Below are 17,448 nucleotides of genomic sequence, written 5' to 3'. Positions count from 1 at the left end.
CGCTGCAGCCACAGCTAAACCCATCCTGTCGCAGACAAAGGGTCGGGGCTTTGTCAGGGGGGTCCAAACTGCTGACTCGCGGGCTTGAGCTAATGCGGTCCATTCTGACCAGTCTCGCTCGTTCCCCCCTCTCTCTCCCTCTCCTGGGCTTGGGGACTCCACATCAGCTAGCCGGCAGTGCCTTCACTTCTGAGGTGCTTTCTCTACACTCCCTCCCTGAAGGACTGCCTGCTCGGCTGCATCCAGCTTTTTTTCCTCGCTCTTTTTTTATCTTTCTGTTTTGCCCTGTGCGTACGTGTGCGTGTCGCCTTGGACCATGTGCGAGTGTCTTCGTGGGATATTCAGAGTGACCTGGACGCCCTCTTCCAATGCTGGTGGGTTGGGTGGTTGGTTGGGAGGGGTGGGATGATATTTTGATACCAGGATCCGTGGAAAATTTGCCTTTACTTTTTCAGAGGCTGAAAGTTTGGTGTATGTGGTCTATCATCTGTTTGACCATTTGTAAAGTACCTTTCCCAGGTGGTCAGTGCTGATTGTGATCAATGTTGACACGTTCCAGTCACCCCTTTCTGTGAGGTTCTGTCCCCATCATGTTTAACTGAGAGCTCAGATATTCTTTGATGTCTTTTTGCTCCTACAATTAAAGCCAGAAACCAAACAATCAGTTTCAGTGGGTTTATATCTGTCATAGCTTTCCTTATTGTGCAGTACCAGGGTTTTGTTCTGAAAGCTTAACAGCAGCTTTTCTATCTACTCTGCATGCAATTGGCACTTAGAATTAATGGAAAAAAAGTCAGTGTCGGAGAATTAAACCTACATATAATTTGGTTAGATGCATCAAGCCATTGCATACAGCATATCCAAGAAAGCATCAGAATTTTCAGCAGCTTTTTTGTCTTTTTACCATCACACAGTGGTCAATTTCAAAGCATAACCATCCCAAGACCTCTGCCAAAAAATTCCTGTTGCGGTCAAGTTTGTGTGCATTTTCAGGGACGACCGCAGATGACCTTTCAGTTATTACCACATCCCAGACTTAAGATTTATTGCCCGTCTCCTGCCTTGCCGGTGGCTTCGCTTCCTCTCCCTCTGACCTCTTGTCTAAAGCTCATCTCAGACCAGGTTCTGTTCTCTCTGTTATTTATGCTACTGGGTGGTTTCCCTCCTGTCTGCCCTTCTATTAATACTCCCAAGGTTAATTATCACTTTGTGAGACTTGCATAGTGGAGGACCGGGGGCTAATAAACAACAGGCAATCCGAGGGAAAGGCCAGGGCAGCGTGGGAAGAGGATACGGGGGCTGTTTGGTTAGCGCTTATGTTCAGGTAGCCATGCGTTGTGACATTAACCGTGACAAATCCCTGAGCTGGCACTAAATCTGAGCTTTAGTCCGGGGCTTATCTTCTATGGGATCTGTTTCCTCTGTATACCTATCTTCAAAAGTTAAAACAACCAGTATCTCATGAAAAGTTAGCTGTTTTAAACAGTAGCTTGGGTAAGACCCAAGATTTGTCCAATAGTAGTGTTTCTTAGTAGTTATTGCACAGTTGGTATAAAATGAGGCGCTGGCCTGGAGAAATATATCATTATATTTAAAGGAAGGTTTGGATTGGATCTTGGCCTGAAAGCAGTGATGGTTATGTCATACAGGTGTCACCCCTTATAGAAGTGTTCAGTGAGATTTCAGCTGGTACACTGATCTGTTGTTCTTCTTTGAAATCCCAGTGATCAGTCTACCACTTACTCAAATGTCAGTGTCCCAGTTAGCCCCAATTTGCATATGTTGGTGGTGGATTGGCATGATGATGATTGGTGGTAGATATTTTCAAAGGAACAGAAAAAGCCTACACTGCTTAAATTTGGATCCAAGCAATTTAGTGGCAACTCCTACATTGTAAAGTATCAAGAGCATCCAAACAAGATACAGAAGCTTCTACAGAGGATACGGTGCTATACTTTTAGCCTTAAATGCAAAAAAAAAAAGTCTGATGGGTTTCCATCATGACAGCCATAACCTGTTACTGTGTAAGTCTGCCTAATTGTAAGTATCTTTGCCATTCCTTTCCACATGATCCTATTCATCCTTGGTCAGGTTTGTACGGTGATTTCTGCATCCCAGTGTTTATATGCACATGGTGCGAGCAGCCATCAGGTGACAACATGTGACCACCTTCTGGAGTCATCACTTTACCATGCAGATCCCCTCTCTGGGAGGGTTCCGAGCTGTTTTCCCTGCGGCCGGGTGTCCGCTAGCCCGTCAGCTCAGGTTTCTTGGCACCGCGAACCGCTGACGGAGGGGATCGCGGCGGTGTCGGGACGTCCCGCTCCTGCCAAGGGACCCGCCTGTCTCGCCCCGCCATCCCCCGAGCTGCCTAAATCCCGGTTTTGTGTCCCGATAGAGCTGCAACAATGGCGGAGTTAACGCAATTGAAAAAGCCTGATCCGTTGGCAGGCCCCCGCGGCGCGCGTTTCTCTCGGCGGCGATTGAGACTGATCTGCCACCTGTGTGTCGGGTGTCAGGCCAGGCCCTGGCAGGGGTGACGATGCCACTCCCGATGTCTCTTTGGGCATGGCGGATGCCTCTCAGGCTGTTTCAGTGCTGGCGCCCCGTCAAAGACCTCTGGGAGAAAAAAAGAAAACAACTAAAACGTATGTTCGAGAGAACATGGAGTCAAGGTCCATGCAAAGCCAAAACAACAGCTGCTTTGCCTTAGCAAACAAAACCCTGCTTTCCATAAAAAGAAAGCCACTGCTGATTCTTATTTTGGACATTTTGTGTCAATATAGCCTCAGAGGCCATCCTCCACTCTTCTGCTTTTCAAGTCACTTTGTTTTTGCCTGCTGTTTTTTTTTTTTTTATTTGACTCCCATAAATGCCAGGATCCCATCAATGCCAGAAAACCTCCAGCAAGGCCACTTGGATGTCAAGTAAAGCATGCAGGGTAGTTTTTCTATAATCAGCAACTATGCAGTACTGAGGCCAGCCCTTGCCACCATCAGGTCCAAGGGTTGCCCCTCCCCTCCGCCCTCCTCCCTCCTAATTTGGGACATCCCGGCTCCGGTCCCTCCGTGCCGTTGTGTCAGAGACAGCCTTGTCCAATCACGTCGCAGGCCGCCTCCCTGTGCAGCCTCCTAGGGGGCTTGTCCAGATTTCCTCACCGAGGGTTCAGTCAGGGATTAGGCTGCTGGAAACTGGGGGGGCGAGGAGTGAGTGAGTGAGTGAGTGAGGGAGTGAGAGAGTGAGAGAGTGGTCTGGAACTCTGCAGTGCCACCGGTCACACCTCACACAGCTCATCTCTGGCCAGGGAAGGAAGGAGACTGAGAGGAGGAACAAGGTAAGGGCTGTCTGCGGCTTGAGCCAAGCTTTGCTTTCTTTTCTTACGAGCTTGGCGTGGACTGCAGCCTGCAGCAACAGCGCTGCTGCTGGTTACCCATGAGTCTCAGCAGACAGAAGTGACGATGAGTTTGGGCTGCTCATCACACAGGTGGTCATTGTGGAGAAGCAGATCAAGAATTTCTTTCCAGACCGCAACGCTGAGTTTTTTGCAAGGCCATATGAGAGCACTCCACAGCGTGCAAAATATTTAAAGTGGAGGAATTTTAGTTATCTGGGACAAATGCATCGAATGAAGCCTCTGCAAAAGAGGTTTTGTTGCACGGTTGTGCACAGATGCACAAGTATCTGTGGCTAAAGAAGCCTTATCGTGTCAAGTTTGGACATGAAGGTGTTAGCAAATTTTGTCAAGTGCGTTTTTCTCATTAGAAGACAAAGTCCTGATTGCTTTCAGCTGTCAGTGTCACCATAACTCTCCTGTGACTCCTCCTGTTTGGTTATATTACTAAGAGAAGCAGTTGAAAATCTTCTGGTATGCATTTCCAGTTACTATGGTACATGCAATATAGCATAGTACTTCAGTGTTATGAAATATGGGAATAATCAGCAGATCTGAGTGGGATGAATGACAGAGGGATATGGAGGTGTCATATACTGATATGTGTAATTTGGAACTGGAATGCCTCATTCTTTGCCAGTGAAGTGGCGGTCTAATGCTCAGCCTGTTCAGCATGTACTGTATAGGTTACAGTGGCTGCCCCGACTTGCAGGGGGGGGCGCTGAAGAAGTGACACGCGCTTATTTTAAACTCCCTCTTAATTTTATACGGTGGCAACAGCTGCGGAGCGCGGGTCATGAGATCCGCCTGTCGAGCCTGGCTCGTTCCAGTGCTTGGCATGCGAGGTTGAGGCAGCAGGCGCGACGGGGTCGGCGGAATGCCCTTAGCAGCGAGGACCGGGTAACGAAAGGACCGCTTTCCCAAGCCGCCCTCTTCCAAAGTCATGGCGAAATGTCCCTTTGAGGACAAACAAGTGGTAAACAACCCCCTTCAGATCCATGGCTAACACAGAAGTCAGAGTTTTAAGCCAACTGAGCACGTCGCCGTTAAGTAAATGTTTGGGGATGCGCCGCAGAACATGTGTTTGAAAATGCTGCTCTGTTTTGTTTCCACAGCACTTGGGAAGGAGGAGTAATTCCTCCTAATATACACAAAACAATTTTCGCTGCGCAGTGCATGACAAAACATTGTCAGCTCTCTCCACAACTCTGATTAGTTCTCTTCTCGTATGTGAGTGGTGAGGAGTGGATCTGCATTCACGTTCTTTGAATCTTGCGTAGATCTCTGCCTGATGGAAGGGGTTCAAAACCTGTCGATGGCAATTACATTGTGTATTGCATCACTGCATTTGCACCGGAGGGCCGGATCCTTTTAAACTGCCAGGGTTTCGTCAGAGCGACGCGTATTTACTTACAGGGAGATGGCGTTTTGATGTGATGTGGCACACAGTGTGTACTGTTTGTGTCCGTGAGAGAAGTTAAAATCTCAGCTAAATGAATTTGCTTCGTCTTAACCACAGAGCAGAAAACCGTAGAATTCCATGGAGGGTTGAAGAATGTGCCCGGTTGAGTGCCAGTTTGAAAAGAGCATGCCTCTGAACTGAAGATAGGAGTTCTTTCTATGGATGTTGTTATGTCATGTTTTCATAGATGTCTCTCATAAGTCAGTGTCATTTAACAAATGTATTTCTTGAGTCCATGTATGTTATGTTTACATTTTCATAGGAAGTGCATTTATTCCATGCAAACTGGAAGTTGTGAGAAACACAAAGTTGAATTCTCTTGTCTGTGGTAAGGGGAAAGTCCCCTTAATTATGGTCATTTAGACATGAATTAGGCCGATGTCCCTTCTCCTGATATCCCAACACAAGTATCATGTTTATTTATAAGAACACTTGCTGTAGTTCATGTTCTGTGATATTCTCATGGGTGTTTAAACCCTTGCCAAACTCGGAAAATTGCTCAAGCAAATGGATTCATTTTAGGTCAGTATGCATGTTTGCTTTCTGCCCACAAACTCAGCTTTTCTGAACCCGACGGTTATTACCACAAGCTTAAGTTCCGTATTGCGGCTCTCAATGCTGTCACTGCAAAAAGTGAGTACATCTTGAGCATTTTGCACCAAGTCTGAGCACTGTCCTTTGGCACAGCAGGTTGACCTGACCTGTGTGTCGGAGGGCTTTTTTGGGGAAATTGGCTGTTGGGCATTCTTGCTGTGGGGTGTTCCATCTCTGCATCAGCACGTGTGAAATGTTGTTGTGTTTACAGTCCCTCTGAGCTTCCTTTGAGGATTCAGATGTGTTAATGGGACAAGGGCTCAGCTGGGCCGAAGGAGAAGGGCTGGACTCTAACACAGGTGCTATTCACAGGGTGCTGTGCATTAAGGAGGTACCCTGAAGAGCTATAGATAGAAGTGACCCCATAGTAAAATGTTCCCCCACCACCCAAAGGCCTGCCCCGTGACTGGAAATAGGTGGGCTGTTTCTGAGCCCCCTGGCGTTGGGTATTCAGGCCAGGGGGGCTAGAGGATTATAGGCACAAATTTGGTTCTTGCATCGGTGGGCAGTGCATATTCATAGCTTTCATATGCCCTGATAGCTTTTTGAATAAACAACAATATACAAGCCTGTTGAAATGGATCCCGGCCTTGTCCATGCTTGAGCTTCGGTGAAGGGTGTGTTTACTGTGGTGTTTCGCATTTGCATTCTGAAATATTACACCACTGACAGTAGCAAAGAAGTGGTTTATGATTTATGCTGGGAAAAAAACTTTCTGAACTGAATTCAAGCCTTGGATGGAAAACATCTCTGAATAGTGCAAAATTAAAAGCTGAAGCCATCGATAGTTATTTGACAAGATAACATCTCAACCACATATAACATGTAATTTAACAGTTTCGGAGACTTATAAAAGCTATCTCTTAGGGAGTGGTTTCTCAGCAGTATTTTCATTGGCAAGGGGCGTGGGACAGTTTCTAGCAGGAAGTGGAAATGGGAGGCGATTCGGAGGGCTAAAGGAAGGCTGGGAAAATCGCAAGGAAACAGACAGATGGGTTTGTTTGTCTCCTGCAAACTGTCCTCACAAACAATGAGTTACGGAGGGCTTCCTTTTGTTGTTGTCCCTCCTTGAGAAGTGGAGGGCGCTTCCTGGTTAAGAGTCACAACACACGACAAGCTCTCTGGAATGTCGTGCAGGCAGACAGTACTCCAAACTACTGACAGAACTGCTGAACTACTTGGTCCAGTTCCCGTTCTTGGAAGAAGTGGTACTCTTGGAGGTCATTTTCAGGAATTCACTGCTTTCTTCCATTGCCTCTTTTACTAGAGATTGACATTTGCTGTACTTGATGGTTCGATCATTTTAGTTCGGCCTGATAGTTAACGATCGGATTGAATGATCATTTAGAATAGCTCCTTAAAAAAGTAACATATGTCAATATATCATAATTACACATCATTTTATGCATATAATGTAAAATACATTACATGCATCCAAATGACAAGAGCATGAGTCATTTCAAAGTGCTGAGGTTAGGTTGCATTCATTTTCAGGAACAATGAAAAGTTGTTGCTTATTAAAGTGTGAGCCTGACAAGAGAATTATAGCGGGAAGTGACCTTTAATCATCATAAGAGCATTAAAACTTTTTATACATGTCTTTGAATGCAGAGATAATGCCTCCTTTGAATGTTTTGTGTGCAAAAAACACCAATAAAGTTTATTACCATTGCTGCCAGTGTCCCTGATGTATCTTCCTTATTTGTCGTAACATAGTGTACAGCCTAGTGAAGTCTGCTGAGAATTCAGAGAGTAAACAGGAAAAGAGTCTCTCAGGAAGTCCTAGAGGGAGAAGTCAGTTGTACAATGAGTGACCATCTAGTTATCATTTATCTAGAAATTTTGAGAAATTGTAGGCCAATATGATGCATTATAGGCTGAAGCTGATTTTTTCAACATTTTACATTTACTTCTATCTGCTTTTGGCAGCAGATAGAAATTGATTGAAATGAAACTCCCATAACTGCTTCTTCTCATAGAACAGAGTCACGTTCTTGCATGATTTTTGAACCTTCTATCCTTTGTGGAGACAGAATGGTGGCTGTTCACAAATGTGGCAAAATTTAACAACCAGAGACCAATCGGCAAGGCACCAATTGGAATTCTCTTCCAAGCAACATGCATATGTGAACATGACCTAATAAACAGATTTATTGCCAGACTTTTGTTCTGTGAGCCAACAGAAGCGATTGAATTTATGCATTAGGCAAAAACTTGAAAGCCATTTTTCCAATCTTGTGCCAATATCAAGCAATGTTTTCCAGGACTTTTTGAGTTGTTGTCCATGCTTCAAATCCTGCCGCAAACAAATCTGTCCTTTTTACGGACTGACATCATTTGTGTGAAAGCTTGTCCGCCATAGATTCAGAATCAGACCACACTGTTGCAATGAGAAGGCTGCTTGTATCTTGTTTTCAGAGTATAACTATTTTTCTCATAAAGGCCCCAGCTTCCTGCTGCTTATACAAGACACTTGCTCATTCAAGTCTGAGAGATGCAGTTACAGTTACAATGCAGTCAGGTTGAAAAGCATAGGCCATTTCTTATAGCCTCTGTAAATGATGTAAGTAATCTACATCATAGAAATCATAAAATAAGCCTTTGGAAGATATTCTTATTGAGAAATGTTTGTAATGAAAACAGGCTGAGCACTTTAGTGAGCACTTTAGGCAGACTAGTTAGGGTCTGCTCAGTGTTTGGGGCTGTTCACCTGAATCTTTATGACTGGGGTTGGGATTACATTCATTGAGAGCTGGAGTGGTTCATTTTTGTTTCTGTTGACTTATTAACAACAAAGGACTTGCATTAAATAATCCACATCTGGTGTAGGTGTAAAACTGCTTTATGTATTGCAGCACGACTGTACTTGCTGTTAGGCCACTTGCCATACAATCACCAAAGATTGTAAGGTTGTCAAAACCCGTATGAACAATCATGCCAGATCCACCAGTAATAGTTAGGGCCCCTACCAGAGCTATGTTGAATACAGGACATTCCCCTGGGCAGAGCAGTGTGTTGCAGTGGTTCCAAGAAGAACTAGTTGTACTCATAGGTCACAAGTGATATATACATGTAATGTAAGTAAATCTGACATGTAATGCAATAGATGTCAAGCATTGTAAACCACTGTTGCATTAATGCATGATTGGACACACAAGCAAGCACCAAGAGCAGAACTAAGAATCAAAATAAGGACTAATAAGGACTGTTAGTATAGCAGTGCATGACAACACTGAAATCCCCCCAGGTACAACAGCAGAAAATAAAATGAAGAGGTCAGAGAAGAACTGGCCATCAAAAGAGACTCATAGCATAGGGTGTGAGTGTGGAAAGGATCCATCTATACAAGAGAATGATGATGAGGTGTTTAAACTTGTGCGGTTAAGCGTTGGTGACCGAATGCTGAAGGGCAACTGGTGAGATTTCTGTGGAGAGTTCTGTGGAGGTGAGCACGATCTCATCCCAGACAAGGTCAGCCCACGAGGCATTGCGGAGTCGCAGACCTTTTCTGGGAATGCCAGCAATGCGAGAGGGCTTCCCCCTTCATTGTCCTCCAATAAACAGGGGATTGACAGCATCCAGCTCTGACCTTTACAGAGCGACTCGTGTGGGTTTATTTTATAGCGAGGCGTGGGAATGCACACTTTCACTTTTTTTGTAAATCACGAACAGACTGTAAGCTGTTAGGTTTTGCTTCGCAGTGTGTGGTTTCCCCTTTTTTGTATTCCTTGGGTGTAATTCAGTCCCCCAGGAAAGCCCTTTTAACTTCAACTTGGAGCATAAAATGTACAAGGAAAAAAGTAGTGTTCACTTACATTGGGTATGGGCACTTAAGGACAAACAGTATCCTACTGTAGTAAATATGTGGAGTGGCTGTTCCTTGAAATATGCATTGTATGCCATTCAATAGTTTTTTTGAAAGTTTGAGGTGGCTTTCCAAATTTCTTTTTGTTAAGGGGAAACTTGTTAATATTGAGCAAATTATAACAAATGTATTTTAAATCAATAAAAATTCATTTAAAACCACCACTAATGCATTAAGGAAGTTATTTCCTGCTGCTGCACCTATTTTTTTCTAGTTAAACAAATCCGACATTTTTCCAAAATGGAAATCAACAACATTAAAACGATAGGCTTAAAATGAGAATGTAAAACATCATATGCCATTTGTCATTAGCGGCGGTGTTCAAATGATTCACAATGGGCCGCTCTGTGTTGCCTTGGTCTTGTGACATTGATGAAATCACTCCAAATGTAATTATCATCATCCGCACTCCAGGTCCGGAGCTGTTGTGTGCATCACTTGTTTTCCTGCTGTAATTTCTCCACATGGTTAAATCAAAGAGAGGCTGCTGATTTGATGGCTTCTATTATCTTATTATTTCAAAGTTTCAGTCCTTTCAAAACTAAATTAGCTGCTCTCATGTTCCCTTACGGTGGGAAGGTCTTGGCATCTATGTAGCTACCAATCCATTGACACCTGGAAAACAGTGCTTTGTACAGAATTTATACAGTTGGTAAAATAGTTGGTAGTGATATACTGAATTCAGATGAGTAATTCTCTTGCATATACAGATGATAAAATATGTAAAAAAATATAACGAATGTATCATGTCATGTACCCATATAAAATATAGCACTTAGCAGGACATTGGCAACTGTACCTGTATGCAAATACACTACAGCATTGTGAAATTCATACAATATGATAAAATACAATACAATATTCTGAAATGATTCCGACAGAATATGTGATTGGATTTGATTCTTTGTCTTTTGATATTTGCTTTGACTCTGTGTTTAATTTGCTTTGGCATGCACTTTACTTAATGCTTCAAGATGCATTTTATAAAGCTACTATACTTTTTGTAATTTTTTTTCTACTTACATTTTTACTTCTTTGTTATTTCTTCTTCTTTGGCTTTCTGAGCTGAAACAGTAATTATACAGGCAAAAACAGGTTCAAACTGAGCTATCACTGCAAGTGCACGTACAGTGGCGGCAGAAATCGGCTGACTTGCCCTGTTTATACCACGCTTGCACAATTTTTTCCACCGTAATCGAATTCTCCGCTGACTGCCCCTGTCAGATCGGCCGTTGAATACTCGCCGAGCTGCCTTGGCATTCCGACGCAGAGAACTGTTCCTGTGGGTTTGAATTGTGTAGGCTTTCACAGCAAAACACGGCCAAACAAAGAACAAAAACTCTCTTGACTCTCTTTGGGACATGAATTTTGCTGAGTCTGTAAATTTCAAATCCAAATAGTGGGGTTATAAATATTTATAAAGAGTGGTCTTGTTGGGCATCTGGTCTTGTTTTTCCTATAGTTTGCCTTTTTTGACTTTACCAAAGGCCCTGGGTCTGTCTATACGATAATAAGAGATTAAATTAGATTTTTTTCTCCTTTTTAAGCATTTGTGTTACTGTTCCCTAGCCAGTTCTCTTATTCAGAGCAACATAAAACTGTATGTATTCTCTAACCCAATAGTACAGCTGAATTGTCACTGGATTATCCCTGAAAACTTAAGATTCTTTGCTCAAAGACACAATCTTCCCATGTGCTATCAAAGACAGTCATACAATGTTATCAAAACCATGTTTACACTTGGTTACAGAAATTTTTCTTCATCTTCACATGTCAGTTTGTGTCATATTTTTTTGCCAGTTTCTTCCAGATTCTACAAACCAGCTGTCATGATACGAATTTAAATGAAAGTTTATGCATTTTTTATCAGTCATTTTTTATCAGACAGTCAATCCTCTTTTCAGCAGGTCAAAATTAGCACCCTACACACAGTCCTGAAAGGCTACCCTCACAATTTCTACAGGTGGAAACATATAATGTATAACAACACTGCACCCATTTTAACATACTAAAATATGCAAAGTTATTTCCTTATGCAAAACGCATGGGTGGCTCTCTGTGGGGGTTCCAAATCTTTGACCCGAAAAGTACATTTGAAGTACATGGACAGACTGAACCACATTATGTCGTAACTATCTGATAGTGCCGACTTTGTGGTCAGAGATTAGAAGGTGTGTAAAAACCTTGATCAGAATCCAGTCCGGGGATGCTCTCTTCTCTCTTGGATTGCTGGCGGTCCCAGTCTGTAAATTCATGCCTTATAGGTCAGTGGGCGGGCAGATGTGGGTCAAGGCTGGGTCTATATAAAGAATACGGGCTCAGCTATGTGGAGTATCCCGTCCCTCCTTTGGGCAGAGCAAAGCCCTGGGCAGCTGCTTCCCTCACTCATGCCGAAGCAGCGGTGTCGAGTGGCCAGCGGCCCGCAGGACTTGGACCGGAGCTTTGTAGATTCAGACCCTGAAAGGGACCGTTGCGTGCCTGAGCATAGAATTTGACGTCACATACTCCAGTGGGTGTCCAGCAGTGTAAATAGGTTGCGAATGGGTAAAGAAGAACAGGCATAGAGTCTGTCTGCAGGGCACACAGCTGCAGCAGTGTGGCACAGTGATAAGGCTGGTTGTCGGTTTGATTCCCAGGTGGACCACTGCATTTCAACCCTTGGGCGAGGTACTTGCCTAAACCCAAATTGCCTTGAGAAAGCATTTGACATGTAGAATAATTGCAAGGTACTGTATATAATTTGTTCTGGGCAAGAGCATCTACTAAGCAAATATAATGTAACATAACACATGTCCACACACGCGCTAGAGCTGTGTGTGGACTCTGGCATGAAGACAATACACTCTTCTGCCTGAAGACAATATTATAACACATGTAAGGTTCTTGGCAATTTATTCGAGTGTTAGTGGCTGTATCAGCACATGTTCATTGGCAAGAATGATCGTGATTGTGTTTACAATGTTCTGCCATTGCTTAACTTTGCAGATATCTGTAACACCAAACAGACAAGCAACAAGTTTTATTTCTGGGAGAACACAAACCTACTAACAGAAGGTCTCTGGAATCATTTACCAATGTCAGTAGTGTCTAACTGCCTCTTCAAGCATCCCAAAAAGAGATTTGTTTGAATTAACATTGGGCAGTCCAAGACTCAGTAGTTCCATAGCCTCATCAATAACCATTCAATGGTTTGGGTTTTCAGTCAGCATAATGGCAATCCAACAATATATGATTACAACTGTATTAGACACAGCCATGCTGCATTGCCATAATATTGGTTAGGTTTGCTATCAAGTGGTTTTGTGGTCAAACCTCAGGTACTGTATCTGCAGAGCATTTGGCAGTTTTCCTGAGTCATTCAAAAAAATGTGTCAAAGGCAGAATATAAATGCAACTAATACAATCACTCTGGACAAGACTGAAAATATCAACAATGAGAGACAGTAATGTTCAGTTGACATTTCCAAAAGAGAGGTGCATAAAGGTAGAAAAAGCAAAACGTATACATTCATCAATTGTTTAACAAGCAACCCACATGCCTCTTTTAAACAGAATCCTAGTATTATATACCCTTCCCCAACATATCACACCATTTCTTCATTTAATCTGCAAGTTGTAAAAAAAAAGCTGCTGTTGGTTACTTAAGACTGTATATAACAAAAATTACATATTGACATACAGCATATTGGCTATCAGGAAAACACTATAACAGAAAGTTATGGCAATGGCATTGTAAATGAAATTTCATAAAAATTTTAATGATTTACTCAAAAAGAAAGAAAATGCTTCTTTGCAGGATTAATCAGTTTGTGTGAATTTTTTTACTCTTGTATTTTAGTGAGAGTTTGTATAATTGAAGTTCTAAACATTTCAGGCTTGACTATGCTTTATGCCACTCTGGTCATACCACACAAAGTATGTGTAACTGCTGGTATTTCAGCAGAGAATGTGAGCAGCAGACATTGCTGGTGAAAAGGATAGATTTTCCTCCTATGGTCAGCAATGTTGGCAGAAAGCCTCTCATGGCTTGTTGACCAAGCTCATGTTTTACATTGGCTTCTCTCCAGCAAGTAGTGCCCTGATATTCATTACAAACAGACATCATGTGGCCCTCACACATAATCACCCCAAGCACATATGCAGTCAGTTGCCCCTCCCCATTCCAGTAGCTTGAGAATGCATCCTTGCTGAGTGCTATGACCAAATGAGGGCCATTTGAGGCCCTTCCTCAAAAAATGATCAGTAGTGTGCTGTGTTTTTGATTGCCATTTCCTATGTGTGTTTAATAAGAGTATTTCAGTTATATTAAGTTTCCAGGGAAGTGTGCTAAGTGAACCCCTAAGTAAGTGTTCACACCAAAAGATAAACCTTGAATACGACCCTTACCTCTGTGCCCAACCATCACTGTCACTGGGTTTAATCTCCATTAAAAGGATCATTAAAGGAGATGTTTACCTGAACTAATGCTCTTGAAGTCTACCTCTACATTTATCTGCAGAAAACTTAAAATACAAAATATTTTTTAGGTGATGAGGATATACGCCTCTCCCTACTCCCCCGATTCTAGCATGGACAAGCAGCGTTCTTGAAAGTGCCCTTCAGAGAATAAACAAGTGATTATTTGAAGCATGCAGCAGTTGATCGATGGGGGACCCCGCTACGATTTTTGAAGTGTAACGAATACCTCTATGTATAGGCCGGCACAGGCAGCTGCTGCAAACTTCATCTACACAAACAACATTTGCCTACCATGGCTATGTCATTGGGCTCTAGGATTTGGGTGTGGTCTTTCTTGGCTTGTTGTCAGAAGGTTGTGGGTTCACATCCCGGGTGGGACACTGCTGTTGCACTGCTGAACAAGCTGCATTTTCTGAATTATCATGGTGAAGTCCGGTGAAGGGAATTGGATTGCAGTGAGGGTGCGTGTTGTTTAGGTTCTTTGGTTGTGTAGCCCCAACATCACCTCAGTCTAAATGTACAACTAACTGAGGTGATCAGCAAGCACAACTCATTTCCATTCTGTCACTCACATTTTGTACCATTTATTTGCTGAGCACTTTACTGTTTAAATATATCTCCCTTATACAGATGGATATGCATATAACGCATCTGTCTGCCCTAACTGTCTTTACATGCGAACATCTGGGCTCACATTTGAACCCTTAGGCAAGACTCTTTTGAAGGCCTTGAAACCTTTAACATAAAAGGGTCCTGCATCTATAGCATCTCTGCTCTCTAATAAATAAGCCACTTACTGGGAGCTATAGATCAGTGTGAAGGTTCTTTTTCCTACATATATATTATCACATTTAAAAGGAGTGTGCGTATGTTTTTTTCCCCAAAAACGTACTCCCTTAGACTGTTAGCGCCTTCTTGGGCTGTTGTGTTCTAGTGACCACATGCGACATCCAATACCACCCAGGAGGAATGGAAAATATGCTGATGCAGAATACCGAAGGGTCCCCTCGTGCCTGATCAAAACCTGATCTCCACCGACCAAGAGGGTGGGGACTGGCATACTTCAGAGAGTATGGGGGACATTGCACATCAAACCGAGTAGCCCCACATACCAGCCCTGTGTCAGCCCTGTCTTGTTCAGCAAGACTTGCACCTTGTGACGACTGTGCAATTGGCCGAGATAAATATGCATGGGCTGCAGGCAGGAGCATTATTGACCACCTCTACCTTATGTACTGAGAGACAGCAACTGGGTGCTGCTGTAGTGGGTGAAACATCTGCTGCTTTTCATTGCTCTGCCTTTGTACATACGTTATCTCCCTTTAGCACATAGTTGTCAACATGCTCCTTTAAGCCTGTCACATGGCTGGTAAGCGAGTCCGCATGGCAGTCTGGTTGCAGCAGCCCCGCACATTCCCTCCAACTAGGGCTGCGCGGCTATCAGACATCGCTATCAGGGACTACAAGAAATGAGGTCATACGAATGATTCCCTAAGCCCGGCTGATGCAAGCAAGCCTTTTTTGTTTAAACATCAAAAGGGCTGACAGAGTATGACTTCATCCGAGTCATCATCATCATTGTCATCACAGTCATCATCATTGACCCATTTCAAGGGTTAGAAGCCTTGCTGTGACCTAGTTTTTTTACATTGCTTTGCACTCCTGTGTAGTATTTTGAGCTTGCTGCACTGCGTGTGAGATAAATGCATCAGACCAATGAGGTGCATCATACAAAGACTACAGTAGCACTGCAATGGCAATGACGCTCAACTTACAAAAGGCTACCCCTAAAAAATCTGGATTTTTACGTGCTTTTAGTCACAACCTTATAATTGATGGGAATTATAACACAAAAACACTGGCTGTCCATTTCTGTAATGCCAACTAATTCAATAAGATTATTTTAGTTTGGTACTAAAGTCACACAGAAACAACAGCTGGCTCACCAGTAACCTATCTGTTGCAGTGACAAGATGAGGCAACACAAACAAATATTGACCTTCAGTATATGAATTATAGCTTCAGATATCCGTTGCTGCAGTTGTAGAATATTATAATTGATAGAGGTCATTCTGTAAGTCTGTGATCTCCTACTCAGCAGTCTCATCTGGTGTTCTTGGTAGACCATACTTTGTCCAGAGGTCTGCTGCTGGGGTATTGGTCACAGAAGCAAGAGACTCCCTGACACCTTTGAAATGACTAATAGCCCTGTCTGAAATACCTCAGTGACTTAATACAGTCTTGTAACTGCATATTAAGACTACACCCTGCTATAACTGAGCTATGCACAATCCCCACAGCCAGATGGCAGTCTATTGAAGATTGAGCATAGAGTGTAGTGACCCCCAAACTGGAGCTGACTACACCCACAGATCCATGTCTGCCACTCTCTTTTAAACCAAACCTAGAAACTCTCCTTCTCAGCATTGCTTACTGTAAATTTCAATTTTAATACTCCCCCTATCTGGTATTTTATTCTGCCTTAAAAAGTGTATGTTGTTTTTATTTGATTTTATTTGATTTTACTATTTCATTTTTATCTTTTCCTAACCTATTTTAAAGTAGTTTGAATCATTGTCATCAGTTTGTTATGAATTCCTTACTACTGTAACTGTTTAATATATTATGTTATTCTTATGCACAGTGATCTGGAACCCAAGTGTTCTTGGATTAAATGGATCAAATTAAATGGATGCTTCTTATCATTATTAAAGCATTTTAAGATCTTGAAATTGTGAGTGTATATCACATCTAAAGTAATCTAATTTTAAATTAGTCTCTCAAAAGGATATTCTTATGAGTTTGTCATTCTTGGAATAAGTGTAACAACAATGGAAAAAAAACAATAGGTAACAAAAATGAGTTACTGTTAATAGTGTCATTATTTTTTACCACACAGATGATAAGGCTGTATGGGTTACAGAGAAACTTTTAAATGGAATGTACAGAGACATTTTGTAGTAGTCGCTTCTGTTCCGATCAGAGAGGCTCCTCCATCTATGCTTTATCATGTTCCGCCTTCACAATGCAACAGTCACTGATGTGCGTTCTTTACCTCCACAGGCTCTGACAGAGACTTGGAAGAAAGTCATGTCTTCACCCAGGGAAGAGAGCCAGTTGTGAGTGAATGCAAGCTGTTTTTTTTTCCCTTTTTCTTTTTTTTCAGGATATTCCTATCACCCAGAAAACACAGTCCTGGCCTTTATTTTGTTTACCTCCCCTCAATAGATGATGTTGATTTTAATTTCTAACTGATTTCATTATGACAAATTTCACATTGAGCACAGGCAATCTTTCCAGAAGTTCATTTTCGCTGCGAGAGAGTAGAAGTGGCATGAGATTAGCTCTCGTTATCACAGAGGCTTACACAGGATAATTGTTTTCATAATGAAATGCACTTCAATAGATGGGACAACTATTAGAGACAAGCTGTGTGGCTGCGCTAATTTGTGATTAACTTGCCCGTACCGTTTTGACCTTTTTCTATCCCCCCGGTTGTCCTGACCCCTGGCCAATCAGGTAAAGGACAAAGAGCGATCTCCCCCCTCGGACAGACCTCCTGGCGCTCCGCATCTCACCTCCCACCACGGTATCACAGCAGAGGAGCAGGAGAGCCCGGAACGTGTGGTAAGTCTTGGTCACCACCTTCCCACGCCACCAAACCAGACCCAACCTCAA

At 42.8% G+C, this 17,448-nt stretch overlaps 1 long non-coding RNA gene across 1 annotated transcript; it reads left to right on the top strand.

Moving 5' to 3' along the window:
• Positions 1–3,185: 3,185 nt before the first annotated feature.
• Positions 3,186–17,308, top strand: LOC118782649. The gene is made up of 3 exons (XR_005005172.1): positions 3,186–3,334; positions 16,834–16,889; positions 17,290–17,308. It is a non-coding gene; the product is annotated as an uncharacterized LOC118782649 (long non-coding RNA).
• Positions 17,309–17,448: the final 140 nt, after the last annotated feature.

The sequence above is a fragment of the Megalops cyprinoides genome, chromosome 9, assembly GCF_013368585.1.
Source record: "Megalops cyprinoides isolate fMegCyp1 chromosome 9, fMegCyp1.pri, whole genome shotgun sequence".
In the NCBI taxonomy this organism is placed as follows: Eukaryota; Metazoa; Chordata; class Actinopteri; order Elopiformes; family Megalopidae; genus Megalops; species Megalops cyprinoides.
Note: the sequence above shows the minus strand (reverse complement) of the source record. Positions and strands in the feature narration are given on the sequence as shown.